Source organism: Salvelinus fontinalis, chromosome 40 (genome assembly GCF_029448725.1).
Source record: "Salvelinus fontinalis isolate EN_2023a chromosome 40, ASM2944872v1, whole genome shotgun sequence".
Taxonomy (NCBI): Eukaryota; Metazoa; Chordata; class Actinopteri; order Salmoniformes; family Salmonidae; genus Salvelinus; species Salvelinus fontinalis.
In genome coordinates this window covers 24,865,274-24,884,186 of record NC_074704.1, presented here as the reverse complement: position 1 = coordinate 24,884,186, position 18,913 = coordinate 24,865,274, and the positions used below count along the sequence as shown (strand labels likewise).

The 18,913-nt window shown below is 43.5% G+C and overlaps 1 long non-coding RNA gene across 1 annotated transcript; it reads left to right on the top strand.

Moving 5' to 3' along the window:
- The first annotated feature begins 991 nt into the window (after nucleotides 1–991).
- LOC129839685 (uncharacterized) lies at nucleotides 992–6,428 on the top strand. The gene is made up of 2 exons (XR_008757062.1): nucleotides 992–3,082; nucleotides 3,181–6,428. It is a non-coding gene; the product is annotated as an uncharacterized LOC129839685 (long non-coding RNA).
- Nucleotides 6,429–18,913: the final 12,485 nt, after the last annotated feature.

The window sequence follows — 18,913 nt, the reverse complement described above, 5'->3', positions numbered from 1 at the left end:
TTGTCTATTGTTGTGAGCTAGATGAAGGTCATATCACATTTTATGACCAATTTATGCAGAAATCCAGGTATTTATAAAGGGTTCACATACTTTTTCTTTCCACTGTACATGCAAGGAAGACGAAAGGGAACCTATACTCCTTACACCTTGCCTCCGAGATGAGCTTCCTGTTAACAACACTTATTACACAAAGGTACAGAAGTGCAACATCAATACTTTTTCTACTGCTGGGTGAACATTTAGTTGTCAAATATGCACAGCTGCAACTTTGGTTGACTTCGTTTTTTATACATTTCCAAGGAATTGGCATCTGGTAACTGGGAAAGTATAGCCCAATGGCCAGCCTCCTGCACCTTCACTGGCAGCTTCTGAGAGACAGAAGGAATGGAGAGAGAGAAGGGTAAAAAAGGGAAGTTAGATTAGTTAAATGACAATACACTATGTTAAATATATAATGTCCATTTCAAAGTATCCTCTATGATATTCCCTACTTTGCAGCAGGCCAGCCAGCAGTAGGTAGATTGATTCTGCTCCATGCAGGACAGTCTGCAGATCCAGGGTCATCAAATCAAACTTTATTTACCGTGAAATGCTTACTTACAAGCGCTCAACCAACAATGCAGTTCAAGAAAGTTATGAAAATATTTACAAAAGAAACTAAAGTAAAAAAATTATAAAAAGTAACACAATAAAATAACAATAACAAGGCTATATACAGTGGGAACATCTACTTTGTGCATGACACAAGTCATTTTTCCAACAATTGTTGACAGACAGATTATTTCACTGTATCACAATTCCAGTGGGTCAGAAGTTTACATACTTGACTGTGCCTTTAAACGGGTTGGAAAATTCTAGAAAATGATGTCATGGCTTTAGAAGCTTCTGATAGGCTAATTGACATTTCAGTTGTGTTATGACAAGGTAGGGGTGGTATACAGAAGATAGCCATATTTGGTAAAAGACCAAGTCCATATTATGGCAAGAACAGCTCAAATAAGCAATGAGAAACAACAGTCCATCATTACTTTAAGGAGCGAGGGCAGCAGGAAGAATGTCAGTAAAGAAGAAAGTAGCCAAGACAAATCCATGAAACAAGCAGCAGTAAGGACAGAAATGGGGGTAAAAACAGAAAAGATACGAGAAAGAAGAAAAAGCCTCCCCCTGGAATGTATCTGATATAAGCTACCCCAACCATAATGGTGGTGGTATGTTGGAAATGGAGAGACTGGGATGTTTGGAGAGACTGGGATGTTTGAAGAACTGGTCAAAGCAATAATCTCCATGTACAACCCCACCACCACCAGGGAAATTTAAGAAGTACTCCGTCGCTGTTTAAAATATAAATGGAAGGACTATAAACATACGTGGGATCATGATGTATTAGTGGTAGATCGTGGTGACCAACTCTACGCAGTATTTACAGCTATAAAGGCTGCTTTTCCTAAACACACAGGCTGGCAGAAAATCCATTTTACCAAACAGGGACCTGATGAAAAATGTTGTGACTACATGGAAAGACTAGAGACAGTCTTCCTCTAACACTCAGGCCTGACGTCTGACCAAGCCTCATACAGCAGCCTATTGTGCCATGCTTTGGTGACAGGAATGAGACAAGATTTGAAGACTGCTGTAACCACAACTTGTATTGCATGGGAAACAAATCCACTGCCTGATGTCAAGCCTTACATCACCCATGGGGAAAGACAGTTGAATGAAAATGAAACTAAGGACAGAAAGACACTGAAGAAAGCACAGCTGATGTACTATTCTGGAAGAGGGAGAGAACGTCAATGAAATGGGGGTAACCGTGGAAACCGCAGGGGCAGAGGAAGAAGTAGAGGCTAAGGGTCCTCTGCAGGAGCTGATGGAGAGAGAGACTGGAGCTGCTACAACTGTGGGAAGGTAGGGCATTTCTCAAGTGATTGTCCTGAAGGAGGAGAACAACAAAACGATTGGCCTTCCCCACCTGTTGGCGTTACAACCCATTTGGAGGAGAGGAGGTCGGGGAGGAGATCGAGGGGGATACCAAACACAAGACGAGGTGGAAACAGAAGAAGAAACTAATGAAGAAAACAATGATGAAGAACCAGAAGAAACCTGTCAAATGCTAAAAATGACCACCGTGCCAACTCAAAAGCCCCGGATTTACATTGTAGTGAATAACCATAAAATTCCATTTTTGCTGGACACTGGGGCCGTGGTCTCAGTGCTGAAAACGTCTGCCCTATCTGTTCCCCCCTCAAAGAAAACAATGCGCCCAGTTGGGGCGTCTGGAATTCTCCCTGAAGAACGTTTGACCTTTCCCCTGGAAGGGATGTGGGGTGAGGGGAAACGGAAACACAGATTCCTATATTCATCTGCCTGCCCAGTAAATTTATTAGGAAGAGATCTGATGTGTAAAATGAATTTATCTGTTGCATGTACTGATGAAGGACTGTCATTGGGATCAAGAGAAATCTATCCCTCTCTTCACCATTGTGTGCTTCCTGGGAAGTTTCTGAACATCTACGTTTTACTGCTGCTGTTTCCTCATTCGAACGAGACCCCGAGTAGCAACAGAGATGGTTGAACCTGAAAGATGAGATAATGAATGGGATATGCAGAGGAGAAGACTTCGTAGCAGCTGGAGTGTTGTTGACGGACCCTAAGAGAAGTCTGTATGAAGTCCATGGCTCTGTTCCACATTGCAGCTTATCAAAAGCACAAGGAAAGCAATGGACAGATGAACCAATTCCCATTGAAACCATGCCTGGGGTATTACAAGATAATTCACACATTGATTGGCTAAGAGACATGAAGAACTGTGGGCTAAATCAAAGACGGACATTGGACGCATTAAAGGTGTCACGAATCCCGCTTCCTGAGTCTGTTTTTGCCTGTGTTCTGTCCTGGAGTGTTTTTTCCGGTGTCCTGGAACGCACCCTGTCTGGTTGCCGGGCGACGTAGCTAGTTGGGAGATCTCAGATTACCCGCACCTGTATCCCATCAGCTATCTGCACACCTGGTCCTGATCATCACCCCTCCACTTCATAAGCTCTGACCTGACATCCATTCCCTGCCGGATCGTTAGCCATGAACAGTATGTTGTGCCAGCGTATCAGCCTCCAGTTTGATAGAGTTTGTTTTGTTGTTTTGTACGTCTTGTTTGCCTTGAACTTACCTCTGTTCTGTCTACAGTCATTCATCCGGAACACTCACCCCATTCCTGCCTGGTCGTCAGTGGCTTCTGTTACTCCCTTGGATCTGCCTATTCACTCCCATCAACTCACCTCCACTGCCCGCTCCGCCACCTGGATCTTTCTACCTCTACGTTTAAACTTGTAAATAAATACTCACCTTCGTCCTACTCTCCTTGTCTTGGTCTGCTTCTGGGTTCTACTTTAGAAAACCGTGACAAAAGGAGCTGTGCCTGTTGGGGTCCTTCCAAAAAAGTACCCACAGACCCTACAAAGCTCAGTACCCTCTTAGCAAAGAAGGTATCATTCCCATTTATAGTGCGTTAGTTGGAAAAGGCACTTTGATTCCCTGTCCGAATTCACCCTGTAAAACACCCATTTGACCTGTTAGGAAGCCATCTGGCGATTATCGTTTTGTGCAAGACTTTAGAATAGTAAAACGATGTGGTACATGGCTAGAGCACCTCAGGTGCCTAACACTGTTACCATTTTATCCCAGGTATTTGTTGTTTTTCAGTGATTGATTTGGCCATTTTTGGGGGGGGTTTGCTCACAAAGGAGACATTTGAGCATTGTTGATATTCTTAGCAGAAAATGGTCACACAGTTTCCCCAAGTAAAATGCAGTTATGCCGGAGCTCCGTTCGATATTTAGGGCACGACATTACTTCTGAGGGACGCGACCTCTCCAAAGATAGATTAGAGGCAATTCAAGTTTTAAGCAGCACATGTCTTTGTTGGGTGTGGCTGGTTACTGTCGTCCGTGGTTGAAAGACTATGCAGAGAGAGTTCAACCATTGCAGGATTGCATTTATGGGAGAAAGATGGAGGCGAGTGAAATTGTGGTCTGGACAGATGAGGCTGACGGCATTGGTAAAATTGAAACAAACTCTGATGTTCGCCCCTTGCCTGGGCCTGCCATACCATACAAAACCTTTTCATCTATTTGTTTCTGATACCAGTTTTGACACGGTACCATGGTTTGGGATATAGACCTGTGGGTTATTATTCTCAACGATTGGATAGTGTCATCAGGGGAATGGTTTCCTGTTTGAGGTCGGTAGCGGCTGTTACTGAGGCTGTTTTGGCTTGCTCTGATATTGTGGCTGTCTCCCCTAACCGTACATGTGCCTCATGCTGTGCACACAATTATTACACAGGCAAGAACGGCTCATTTGACGCCTGCGAGACTGCTAGACCATCAGAACATTCTGTTGACAATGTCCCATGTTACTCTGAAACGTACAATGTACAATTCTTAACCCTGCAAATCTTCTTCCCACGGCTGAGGCCGGTGAAGACCACGATTGTGACTTGGCTATTGAGATTGACTGTAGGGCCTAGGATGGACTTGAGAGACACCCCGTTAGAAAATCCATATTTTGAGTTTTTTTTGTAGACGGGTCTGCTCAGCGTAATGATAAAGAGGAGCCTTTAGTTGGATATGCTGTTGTGGCTAGTTTAGAGACGGTGGAGAGTGCAAAGGCTCCCATCAAACTTGTCTGCTCAAGTAGCAGAATTATTTGGTTTGACTAGACCTTGTATTTTGGCTCTGTTAACATATACACCGGCAGTAGATATGCATTTGGTATAGTGCATGATTTTGGAATATTGTGGAAGAATAGAGGGTTTTTGACTTCTTCTGGAAAGCAACTTGCTCACAGTAAGCTTGTGTCCTCTCTGTTGGAGGCTGTTCAACGCCCCTCGTTAATCTCAGTGATACAGTGTCAGGCCTATACTCCTTTTAAAGATAATGTTTCTCGGGGCAATGCCAAGGCTGACTGTGCAGCTAAACAGGCTGCGTCCTCTGTTTCCCCCCCTCCTACAAATGGAGGTAGGTCCAGCCCCCACATACTTTTCCCTCTGTTAAGGACATCGTTGCTTTACAGGCGACGGCTGACCCTTCAGAGAAATGCAAGTGGGCTGGCTGCTGTCGTAAGGATGACTCGGGCGTATGGCTGGATGAGTGGAGCAGGCCTGCCATGCCCCGTTGTACACTCCACTATCTCGCAAAATTGTCACATGGTCAGGATGAACATGTGTCAAAAGGAGGGATGGTGAAGCTTGTAAATAAATATTGGTGTACAGTAGGTTTTACTGTGTTTGCAGAAAATGTCTGCAAGAGATGTATGACTAACAATGTTGGACTCGGCATTTCAATATCCCCCGCGTCCCATCCAAGGCCTGAAGGACCCTTTGAGCACTTAATTATGGACTTGTGAGGGGAATAATTATTGCTTGGTGATTGCTGACATGTTTTCTAAATGAATTGAAGCGTTCCCTTGCAGGAGAGCCACAGCGGCTGTTGTGGCCAAAGCACTCGTGAGAGAGATCCCATATAGTCACTGGTCTCTCTCCACACGAGATGCTGACTGGCCGTCCTATGCGAATGACAGATGTACCTTTCGCCCAGAACAGGTTGTCCCTGCAAGGAATGGAGGAAGACATGGTTGAGCATTGTAACATTGTAACACTCATAACACTGTTCCTAAGTCTCTTTTTCCCCAGGTGAAGGCTTCTCTGCCAGATCTAACAGGTGGATCTGAACACCGTTTGAACCCAGATTATTTTGTGTACCAAGTTCTTCTGACCACCCCCACCGCGGTGAAGGTTGTTGAGAGAGATACCTGGATCCACGTCGCACTGCAGACGAGTTCCTGATCCAGAAGACGATGGGCCCTCGCCAGTTCGTGGTGCAGCCAGTTCCAGTGGTGCGGTGTGGCCCTCCTCTGCATTAGCACGGGAGGGCTAATGAGAACAGTAGGTTGACCCCTTGTGGGAAACCTGACAGAGGGTAGAAGGATCCCTGAGCGAAAGAGGCCGACGCTGGTCCGGAGTAGTGACCCAGAAGCAGATGGTCATCGTCGAAAGAGAGCCTTGCTGGGCCCTCACAATAATGAGGACAATTAGTTTTTATCTAGAGCAGAATGGTTGCTAATCTTACATCTGGACAAAAAGCATGTTGGGTGTGTGGATTGGGGCCAGTTATTTAAGGTAGGAGCAGGTTTACCGCTAGTGGGAGTTCCTATGGGGGTAAATCTGACTATGCAAATGGACTTACCATTCTTAGTGCTAATGCCACTTAACCCTGACCCCATGACATTCTCTGCATTGTTCAACCACACAGACCCACCGTCATTTGCTAGGCCAGATATACTTTACTCCCGCCCATTTCAGTAGCAGGAGTGATGACAGCCCCTTGGTGTATTAGAGGAGGAGGAGGAAATCATTTGGGTGAACTAGAATGTAACTGTAAATGTATTGCAATGGCTCCAATACCTGTAAGTGAACTGTTAACACTGGGCAACCTGGTAATGCTACTTAAAGGTATTTCAGTCTACAATGTTGTTATCCCTTTCAGAGGAGCTCCGAATGGAACCTATTGGTTGTGTGGAAAAAAATGGCTTACTATAGCATTCCATCGGAATGGGGAGGGACGTGTACTGTAGCGTTTGTGGTGACAGCTATGAGAACCGTTCAGAATAATGAGAGGGATCTGAAGGCTTTGTTTAAAGACCTGGAATGAGAGATAAGAGATCTCTGGCTGGCATCACTCACACTCAGGCACCTGCCTCCCGGTTCTTTGGGGAGTTTCTTCCTGGGTATGGAGTTGCATGTGTGTTAGATCAAATTCGAGATTTCTAGACACAGCGAAAATGGGCAATGCTACTCGAAATTTCCTGGGGAAATGAAAGAATTGCCTAAGTTAGCTCTGCAAAACAGAGAGGCCCTTGACTATATTTTGGCAGGTCAAGGGGGCACTTGTGCAATCATTGGGGATGAATGTTGTACTTTGGTCCCAGATCACTCTTCTAATGTGACTGATCTTGCCGAATACTTTGCCCCTGTTGCTAAGAATAATTCTCCAAAACCAGATTGGATGCAACTTGGTTTGAATCCTTTTTTGCAAATTGGGGATCCCAAATTGCCCAGTGGGCTGCAGCATGTGTTTTTTGTTTGGTTTGCTTAATTGCGTTATTAACATGCTGTATGGCGATTTGTGCCTCTCTGGCTGGTAAGATTTGAGCCGTTATTATGTTTTCTGCTCCTACAGTAAAACACTTTCTAGAAATCGAAAGTAATCCGAGGATGGGTAGTTTCTGCGCGCCGCCGTGTTTGTTTTTACACAGAAACCAAAGATAATAAGAGGAGACAAGATGAGTTTGGTCTGTTTATAGTATGCATGTTGAAGGGGGTGTATCGTCTACCATCGTTCCCATCCCACCATTCACTTCCGGAAGTTCTCGAAAAATGAGTGAACCCTTACTCACTTCATTTTGTTATAACATCTTTGATCCGACAGACGATTATGTGAAACCCAGAATGCATTGTATGTCAACAAACATGGCTCCACACATAGCTGGAATTAGCTAAGCTCATCATAATCAGTAAAAACTTCCAAAAAGTATTTTAATTTAATTTTAATAATGCAGTTGAAGTTGGAAGTTTGCATACATCTTAGCCAAATACATTTAAACTCAGTTTTTCACAATTCCTGACATTTAATCCTAGTAAAAAATCCCTGTCTTAGGTCAGTTAGGATCACCACTTTATTTTAAGAATGTGAAATGTTAGAATAATAGTAGAGAGTGATTTCTTTCAGCTTTTATTTCTTTCATCATATTCCCAGTGGGTCAGAAGTTTACATACACTCAATTAGTATTTGGTAGCATTGCCTTTAAATTGTTTAAATTTGGTCAAATGTTTCGGGTAGCCTTCCACAAGCTAACCACAATAAGTTGGGTGAATTTTGGCCCATTCCTCCTGACAGAGCTGGTGTAACCAAGTCAGGTTTGTAGGCCTCTTTGCTCGCACACGCCTTTTCAGTTCTGCCCACAAATTTTCTATAGGATGAGGTCAGGGCATTGTGATGGCCATTTTGACACAACTTTCGAAGTATGCTTGGGGGTCATTGTCCATTTGGAAGACCCATTTGCGACCAAGCTTTAGCTTCCTGACTGATGTCCTGAGATGTTGCTTCAATATATCCACATCATTTTCCTGCCTCATGATACCATCTATTTTGTGAAGTGCACCAGTCTCTCTTGCAGCAAAGCACCCCCACAGCATGATGCTTCCACCCCCGTGCTTCACGGTTGGGATGGTGTTCATCGGCTTGCAAGCCTCCCCCTTTTCCCTCCAAACGTAACGATGGCCATTATGGCCAAACAGTTCTATTTTGGTTTCATCAGACCAGAGGACATTTCTCCAAAAATTACAATCTTTGTCCACATGTGCATTTGCAAACCATAGTCTGGCTTTTTTATGGCGGTTGAGGAGCAGTGGCTTCATCCTTGCTGAGCGGCCTTTCAGGTTATGTCAATATAGGACTCGTTTTACTGTGGACATAGATACCTTTGTACCTGTTTCCTCCAGCATCTTCACAAGGTCCTTTGCTGTTGTTCTGGGATTGATTTGCACATTTTGCACCAAAGTACGTTCATCTCTAGTAGACAGAATGTGTCTCCTTCCTGAGCATGTGACGGCTGCGTGGTCCCATGGTGTTTATACTTGCTTACTATTGTTTGTACAGATGAACGTGGTACCTTCAGGCGTTTGGAAATTGCTCCCAAGGATGAACCAGACTTGTGAAGGTTTACAATTTTTTTCTGAGGTCTTGCCTGATTTCTTTTGGTTTTCCCATGATGTCAAGCAAAGAGGCACTGAGTTTGAAGGTAGGCCTTGAAATAGATCCACAGATACACCTCCAATTGACTCATATGATGTCAATTAGCAGAAGCTTCTAAAGCATGACATAATTTTCTGGAATTTTCCAAGCTGTTTAAAGGCACAGTCAATTTAGTGTATGTTAACTTTAGACCCACTGGAGTTGTGATACAGTGAATTATAAGTGAAATAATCAGTCTGTAAACAATTGTTGGAAAAATGACTTGTGTCATGCACAAAGTACATGTCCTAACCGACTTGCCAAAACTATAGTTTGTTAACAAGAAATTTGTGGAGTGGTTAAAAAACGAATTTTAATGACTCCAACCTAAGTGTATGTAAACTTCCGACTTCAACTGTATGTGTCCACTACAATCTATGCAAGAATCGGAATGCATGTTTTGTCACCAGTACTTGAAAACATGTGAATAAAACAGTAAATATATAAATAATTACCACACAAAACATTTTCTGATAGTGATTTATTGATACAAGTGGCGCATGGTTGCTGTCAATCAATCGTCCTCCTAAATCCCCTCCCACCAGCCTCCTCTGGTTTCTGCCGTACCCGTATCAGCGGCACAATGACAGCACTGGAATGGAGGCGATAGTTTCTATGAGCGAATCGGGCAGAAATGCAATGATCTTGGACTGTCAGAAAGCTAAACTCGTAGTAAACAGACGATCAGATTTGAAAAAGGGGCAAATCTACTGGATAATATTACTGTTCTGAGGTTTGACCACTTTTAGCGAACTTAATTTCCTGGGTTTAGTGGAATGCAAAATAAAATTTGCGGACAATGTCACAAAGTTCGACACCACCATCAAAACGAGAGCCTGTCAAAATATACCAAGTACTTTGATTTCATTTCGATTTAAAGCTGATCTCTCACTCCCACTCTGAGCCATTCAGTGTTGTTGTTTATGTATATAGCTAGTGAGCTAAGCTGTAGCATTAACAAATTCTTTCAAAAGGAGACAACTCACAAATGCAGAAATTCTGGAGATTTTTTTTAAATTCTGACAATGAGTCTGAGTATGAAGATCAGGAATCAGATTCTGACAGTAAGGAGCTGCCCCCCAACCTAGCCATTGAGAATCATGAATATGAGGACCACTTGTTCACTGACGAAGTCCCAGGTCCATTTGAAGATGCTGCTGGTGATGGAGGCAGACCCACAGCTACCACAGGAGTTCTGTGGTAGCTGGAAAGCCGCCAGCCATTTCACCACTCCTGGCCCTGCTGTTTGCTTTCATGAGTCCCAGTCTGGAGTGCAACACCCCTTGCCATTTCCATCTGAGGCAGAGTGCTTCAAGTTGTTTCTGACAGAGGAGCTGGTGGGAGACATAATAGAGGAGACCAATCGCTATGCCTTGGAGCTACAGAAGAGAGGGCCAGGAGCGAGGGGGAAACACGCTAAATGGGTGACAACCACAATTAGTGAAATGTATACCTTCCTGGTGACAGTCTTTCTCATGGGAATAGTAAAGAACTCCCTAAGAATATTGGAGCACAGATCCCATGTTTGTTCAACCAACCACCACCAATACTGCAGTAAAATAGGGCAATATGTAATAGTCATCTATGTGTTTTCTTGCTGTGTTTTCATCCAGTACAACTGTTAAGGAGCGTACGCTAGCATACAAAAGCTGGCCTCGATCTTCGGCTCGAAGGATGTCCAGCTCCAGTTATGATATTGGCAAATACTGTTTGTGTGTGTGGTTTCTGAAAGTACGGAATAAAGAGGAATTATTAGTAATTAGAATACAATACTAGGATATAGCAATAAAACAATATTACAAAGAAGTAACGTAATAAACACTGCTATAAAAATAATATATTGCATTGACAAAATCACACATTTGAGTTATAGCAGTAAGAAACACTAACTGTTGAGCTCCACAACGGGGCAGGGCAGAACAGAGCTATGCTAAATAGGCCACATGAAGACAAACCATGGTCATATATTTTTTATTTATTTAACTAGGCAAGTCATTTAAGAACAAATTATTGTTTACAATGACGGCCTGCACGGCCAAACTCGGACGACGCTGGGCCAATTGTGCGCCGCCCTATGGGACTCCCAATCACGGCCTGTTGTGATACAGCCTGGATTCAAACAAGGGTGTCTGTAGTGACGCCTCTTGCACTGAAATGCAGTGCCTTGGACCGTTGCCCCACTTGGGAGTCATAAGGCCAGGCTAGCTTAAAAATACAACACAAGCTAATACTTCTCTGACGCAATTAGCATTGTTTTACAGAGCTAATAGAAGAATGTAGCTAGCTACATAAGCACAATTGAATATAACACCATAAAGGTAATGACATGAGTAGCGTGTCCGCGGTTATAAGGAACATAAAAATATATTATGCTCCATACATACAGTTAGCTACAGTAGAAACGACATAACACGACATACAGAAACTATTATAACGTAATAAGGTACTTCATTTGATAGAAAGGCATACATTTCCAAAGTTATTATTAGTAATGAGAACAACAATGACTGTGATGCGGGCACCAGACAGAAAATGTGAACACGTGTGTGCAGATCAATCAATCAATCAAATGTATTTATAAAGGCCTTTTTACATCAGCCAATGTCACAAAGTGCTGCACAGAAACCCAGCCTAAACCCCCAAACAGCAAGCAATGCAGATGTAGAAGCACGGTGGCTAGGAAAAACTCGCTAGAAAGGCAAGAACCTAGGAAGAAACCTAGAGAGGAACCAGGCTCTGAGGGGTGGCCAGTCCTCTCTGGCTGTGCCGGGTGGAGATTATAACAGAACATGGCCGAGATGTTCAAACGTTCATAGATGACAAGCAGGGTCAAATAATAATAATCACAGTGGTTGTAGAGGGTGCAACAGGTCAGCACCTCAGGAGTAAATGTCAGTTGGCTTTTCATAGCCGATCATTCAGAGTTAGAGACAGCAGGTGTGGTAGAGAGAGAGTCCAAAACAGCAGGTCTGGGACAAGGTAGCATGTCCAGTGAACAGGTCAGGGTTCCATAGCCGCAGGCAAAACAGTTGAAACAGCAAGGAGTCATCAGGCCAGGTAGTCCTAAGGCATGGTCCTAGGGCTCAGGTCCTCCGAGAGAAGAGAGAGAAAGAAAAAGAGAGAGAGATAATTCAATTCACACAGAACACCGGATAAGACAGGAGAAATGCCGCAGATATAACAGACTGACCCTAGCCCCCCGACACAAATTATTGCAGCATAAATACAGGAGCGGTCGGGAGACACTGTGGCCCTGAACAGGCAGGATATAACCCCACCCACTTTGCCAAAGCACAGCCCCCACACCACTAGAGGGATATCTTCAACCACCAACCTACTACCCTGAGACAAGGCCAAGTATAGCCCACAAAGATCTCTCTGGGCAGGAAGATCACGTCAGTGACTCAACCCACTCAAGTGACGCACCCCTCCTAGGGACGGCATGGAAGAGCACCAGTAAGCCAGTGACTCAGCCCCCGTAATAGGATTAGAGGCAGAGAATCCCAGTGGAGAGAGGGGAACCAGCCAGGCAGAGACAGCAAGGGCAATTCATCGCTCCAGTGCCTTTCTCTTCACCTTCACACCCCTAGGCCAGACTACACTCAATCATAGGACCTACTAAAGAGAAGAGTCTTCAAAAAAGGCAACGGTAAAGACAGAGTCTGTGTCTTTCACATGGATAGGCAGACCATTCCATAAAAATGGAGCTCTATAGGAGAACGCCCTGCCTCCAGCTGTTTGCTTAGAAATTCTAGGGACAGTTAGGAGGCCTGCGTCTTGTGACCGTAGCGTACGTGTAGGTATGTACTGCAGGACCAAATCGGAAAGACAGGTAGGAGCAAGCCCATGTAATGCTTTGTAGGTTAGCAGTAAAACCTTGAAATCAACCCTAGCCTTAACAGGAAGCCAGTGTAGAGAGGCTAGCACTGGAGTATTTTTTGGGGGGTTCTAGTCAATATTCTAGCAGCCGTGTTTAGCACTAACTGAAGTTTATTTAGTTCTTTATCCAGGTAGCCGGAAAGTAGAGCATTGCAGTAGTCTAATCTAGAAGTAACAAAAGCATGGATACATTTTTGTGTATCATTTTTGGACAGAAAGTTTCAGATTTTTGCAGTGTTACGAAGATGGAAAAAGCTGTCCATGAAATATTCTTGATATGTTCGTCAAAAGAGAGATCAGGGTCCAGAGTAACGCCGAGGTCCCTCACAGTTTTATTTGAGATGACTGTACAACCATCAAGATTAATTGTCAGATCGAACAAAAGATCTCCTCATTTCAATGGGACCTAGAACTAGCATCTCTGTTATGTCCAAGCTACAAAGTAAAAAATGTGCCTTATGTCTGAAACACAGGCTTCCAAGGAGGGCAATTTTGGGGCTTCACCATGTTTCATCGAAATGTACAGCTGTGTATTGTCCGCATAACAGTGAAAGTTAACATTATGTTTCCGAATGACATCATCAAGAGGTAAAATATATAGTAAAAACAATAGTGGTCCTAAAACGGTACCTTGAGGAACACCGAAATATACAGTTGATTTGTCAGAAGACAAACCATCCACAGAGACAAACTGATATCTTTCCGACAGAAAAGATCTAAACCAGGCCAGAACTTGTCCATGTAGACCAATTTGGGTTTCCAATATCTCCAAAAGAATGTGGTGATCGATGCTATCAAAAGCAGCACTAAGGTCAGGAAGCACGAGGACAGATGCAAACCCTTGGTCTGACGCCATTAAAAAGGTAATTTGCCACCTTCACGAGTGCAGTCTCAGTGCTATGATGGGGTCTAAAACCAGACTGAAGCGTTTCGTATACATTGTTTGTCTTCAGGAAGGCAGTGAGTTGCTGGCCAACAGCTTTTTCTAACATCTTTGAGAGGATTGGGAGATTCGATATATACGGCCGATCGTTTTTTATATTATCTGGGTCAAGGTTTGGCTTTTTCAAGAGAGGCTTTATTACTGCTACTTTTAGTGAGTTTGGTACACATCCGGTGGATAGGGAGCCGTTTATTATATTCAACATAGAAGGGCCAAGCACAGGAAGCAGCTCTTTCAGTAGTTTAGTTGGAATAGGGTCCAGTATGCAGCTTGAAGATTTAGAGGCCAAGACTATTTTCATCAATGTGTCAAGAGATATATTATTCAAAAACTTGAGTGTCTCCCTTGATCCCAAGTCCTGGCAGTATTGTGCAGACTCAGGACAACTGAGCTTTGGAGAAATACGCAGATTTAAAGAGGAGTCCGTCATTTCTAATGATCATGATCTTTTCGTCAAAGAAGTTCATGAATTTATCACTGCTGAAGTGAAAGCCATCCTCTCTTGCGTAATGCTGCTTTTTTTCAATTTTTTTTTATTTTTTTATCCCCAATTTTTGGGGTATCCAATCGCTAGTAATTACTATCTTGTCTCATCGCTACAACTCCCGTACGGGCTCGGGAGAGACGAAGGTCGAAAGCCATGCGTCCTCCCGAAGCACAACCCAACCAAGCCGCACTGCTTCTTAACACAGCGCGCCTCCAACCCGGAAGCCAGCCGCACCAATGTGTCGGAGGAAACACCGTGTACCTGGCCCCCTTGGTTAGCGCGCACTGCGCCCGGCCCGCCACAGGAGTCGCTGGAGCGCGATGAGACAAGGATATCCCTACCGGTCAAACCCTCCCTAACCCGGACGACGCTATGCCAATTGTGCGTCGCCCCACGGACCTCCCGGTCGCGGCCGGCTGCGACAGAGCCTGGGCGCGAACCCAGAGACTCTGGTGGCGCAGCTAGCAATGTGATGCAGTGCCCTACACCACTGCGCCACCCGGGAGGCCCCGTAATGCTGCTTTTTAGTTAGCTTTGCGACAGTATCAAAAATAAATGTTGTATTGTTCTTATTCTCCTCAATTAAGTTGGAAAAATAGGATGATCGAGCAGCAGTGAGGGCTCTTTGATACTGCCTTTCGAAGCTAGTCGGAAGACTTCCAGCTTGGTGTAGCGCCATTTCCGTTCCAATTTTCTGGAAGCTTGCTTCAGGGCTCTGGTATTTTCTGTATACCAGGGAGCTAGTTTCTTATGACAAATGTTTTTTGTTTTTAGGGGTGCGACTGCATCTAAGGTATTACGGTTACATTTTGTTCCTCAGTTAGGTGGTTAACCGATTATTGTACTCCAACGTCCTTGGGTAGGTGGAGGGAGTCTGGAAGGGCATCTAGGAATCTTTGGATTGTCAGAGAATTTATAGTACGGCTTTTGATGATCCTTGGTTGGGGTCTGAGGAGATTATTTGTTGCGATTGCAAACATAATAAATTGGTGGTCCGATAGTCCAGGATTATGAGGAAAAACATTAAGATCCACAATATTTGATCCACGGGACAAAACTAGGTCCAGAGTATGACTGTGGCAGTGAGTAGGTCCGGAGACATGTTGGACAAAACCCAATGAGTTGATGATGGCTCTGAAAGCCTTTTGGAGTGGGTCTGTGATCTTTTTCATGAATATTAAAGTCACCAAAAAATTGAATATTATCTGTCATGAATACAAGGTCCGATAGGAATTCAGGGAACTCAGTGAGGAACGCTGTATACGGCCCAGGAGGCCTGTAAACAGTAGCTATAAAAGGTTGCATAGATTTCATGACTAGAAGCTCAAAAGACAAAAATGCAGTCATTTTTTGTTGTTGTTGTGTCGGGTTCACCTTGGGGTCATGATAGGGGCTGTACCAAATGTTTGATGTATTATAATAATTTTTTTATTTCATCTTTATTTAACCAGGTAGGCTAGTTGAGAACAAGTTCTCATTTACAACTGCGGCCTGGCCAAGATAAAGCAAAGCAGTTCGACACATACAACAACACAGAGTTACACATGGAATAAACAAACATACAGTCAATAATACAGTAGAAAAAGTCTATATACAGTGTGTGCAAATGATGTAGGATAAGGGATGTAAGAAAATAAATAGGCCATGGTGGAGAAGTAATTACAATATAGCAATTAAACACTGGAATGGTAGATGTGCAGAAGATGAATGTGCAAGTAGATATACTGGGATGCAAAGGAGCAAGATATATAAATAAATACAGTATGGGGATGAGGTAGTTGGATGGGCTATGTACAGGTGCAGTGATCTGTGCGCTGCTCTGACAGCTGGTGCTTAAAGCTAGAGAGGGAGATTAGAGTCTCCAACTTCAGTGATTTTTGCAGTTCGAACCTGTCATTGGCAGCAGACAACTGGAAGGAAAGGCAGCCAAAGGAAGAATTGGCTTTGGGGGTGACCAGTGAGCTATACCTGCTGGACCGCGTGCTACGGGTGGGTGCTGCTATGGTGACCAGTGAGCTGAGATAAGGAGGGGCTTTACCTAGCAGAGACTTGTAGATGACCTGGAGCCAGTGGGTTTGGCGGTGAGTATGAAGCGAGGGCCAGCCAACGAGAGCGTACAGGTCGCAGTGGTGGGTTGTATATGGGGCTTTGGTGACAAAACGTGATAGACTGCATCCAATTTGTTGAGTAGGGTGTTGGAGGCTATTTTGTAAATGACATCGTCGAGGATCGGTAGCATAGTCAGTTTAACGAGGGTATGTTTGGCAGCATGAGTGAAGGATGCTTTGTTGCGAAATAGGAAGCCGATTCTAGATTTAATTTTGGATTGGATATGCTTAATGTGAGTCTGGAAGGAGAGTTTACAGTCTAACCAGACCTAGGTATTTGGAGTTGTCCACATATTCTAAGTCAGAACCGTCCAGAGTGTAGTGATGCTGGACGGATGGGCAGGTGCGGGCAGCGATCGGTTGAAGAGCATACATTTAGTTTTACTTGCATTTAAGAGCAGTTGGAGGCCACGGAAGGAGAGTTGTATGGCATTGAAGCTCGTCTGGAGGTTTGTTAACACAGTGTCCAACGAAGGGCCAGAAGTATACAGAATGGTGTCGTCTGTGTAGAGGTGGATCAGAAAATCACCAGCAGCAAGATGTACATTGATGTATACAGAAAAAAAGAGTCGGCCCGAGAATTGAACCCTGTGGCACCCCCATAGAGACTGCCAGAGGTCCGGACAACAGGCCCTCCGATTTGACACACTGAACTCTGTCTGAGAAGTAGTTGGTGAACCATATATTATGAGTACAGCGACTGCAATTAGAAGACATAATGTTAATGTTACTACTTAGCTTCGGCTGGTGGAGGTCGTGTAGAACCATGTCCAGATAAAGCATCCGGGGTGAAACCGTAAATTTGGCAGGTAGCAAAGAAACATTAGCAACAAAGTTGGCAGGTAGCAAAGAAACATTAGCAACAAACTGCACAGTAGCACGTAAACAAGTCAACAAGTTGTAGATGAAGATCCTGTTCTAACCGGAGATGCACAAATGTCTGCAGACTTGAACTGCACAAACATTTGGGAAGTGCTTGGGGAATTTTGTCCAGGTCAGAAATTCCTAAAAAATGTATTGTCCATTAAAGTAAAAAGGCCTTCATGTGAATTGTTGAAGAGGCGGAACACACCTCAATTCAAAATGTTCTTAGAAAATAAAACTTGTTAGAAAATAATTTGAAATTGACAAGTTGAAAACAGACAGCGTGCCTTGGTTTGAGGGCAGCGCGGATTAAATGTCCTGTTGCGTAACAATCACATTATGGAATGGTGAGTGCATTCTAACATCACGTGCATAAAAAAACTCACGCTGGGGCGACCGTTAGAGATATTTGGAACTCACGTATGAAAAGGTTAAATTGAGGGTGAGGTCATCTAAACCCTTAATCTGTTTTACATTACAGTGGGGCAAAAAAGTATTTAGTCAGCCACCAATTGTGCAAGTTCTCCCACTTAAAAAGATGAGAGAGGCCTGTAATTTTCATCATAGGTACACTTCAACTATGACAGACAAAATGAGAAAAAAAATCCAGAAAATCACTTTGTAGGATTTTTTATGAATTTATTAGCAAATTATGGTGGAAAATAAGTCAATAACAAAAGTTTCTCAATACTTTGTTATATACCCTTTGTTGGCAATGACAAACGTTTTCTGTAAGTCTTCACAAGGTTTTCACACACTATTGCTGGTATTTTGGCCCATTCCTCCATGCAGATCTCCTCTAGAGCAGTGATGTTTTGGGGCTGTTGCTGGGCAACACGGACTTTCAACTCCCTCCAAAGATTTTCTATGGGGTAGAGATCTGGAGACTGGCTAGGCCACTCCAGGACCTTGAAATGCTTCTTACGAAGCCACTCCTTCGTTGCCCGGGCGGTGTGTTTGGGATCATTGTCATGCTGAAAGACCCAGCCACGTTTCATCTTCAATGCCCTTGCTGATGGAAGGAGGTTTTCACTCAAAATCTCACGATACATGGCCCAATGTGATTTTCTGGATTTTTTTTCTCATTTTGTCTGTCATAGTTGAAGTGTACCTATGATGAAAATTACAGGCCTGTCTCATCTTTTTAAGTGGGAGAACTTGCACAATTGGTGGCTGACTAAATACTTTTTTGCCCCACTGTATGTGGAACGCTGAGCTAATGAGCAAGCACCAACCTTTTGAAGGTCTTTGCAGAATTGTTCAACAGGGTTTTACATTTTGACTAGATGAAAAACATAGGTCAATCCAACCTGACTGTGGAAAGAGGTATGGAAACAATGGATAACATTGAGAGATTTATTCACCTCTGAATCTACAGATCCCTTGTGTATGTACTGTATGTGTGTATTCTTTTTTTATATACTCACTCACGTTGGTTATAACTTTTTGATTGTAACTTTTAGCTTTATTATAATTTATTATAATTATATAGAACCTCCTTTTGATAGAAGCTAAACTCTAGATGATCACTTTAAAATTGTATTATTGTTATCACGCGAGTGATACAAGTATGGAATGTAACGGATGAAATTTACTTTGTGCATCTTATCTTTGGTGTCATAAACAATCCTTGGTTCCTGTCTGTGTCTGGTCAAGAGAGTCGGGGGAGGCCCCCCTCCGGAAGAACATCTGGCAGAATGCCCAGAATATGTTCTTTAAATTAAGCTAGATGGAGCCAGTCACGTGTGAACCGATCCAATTAATCATGTTTATATAGGTTTAGATA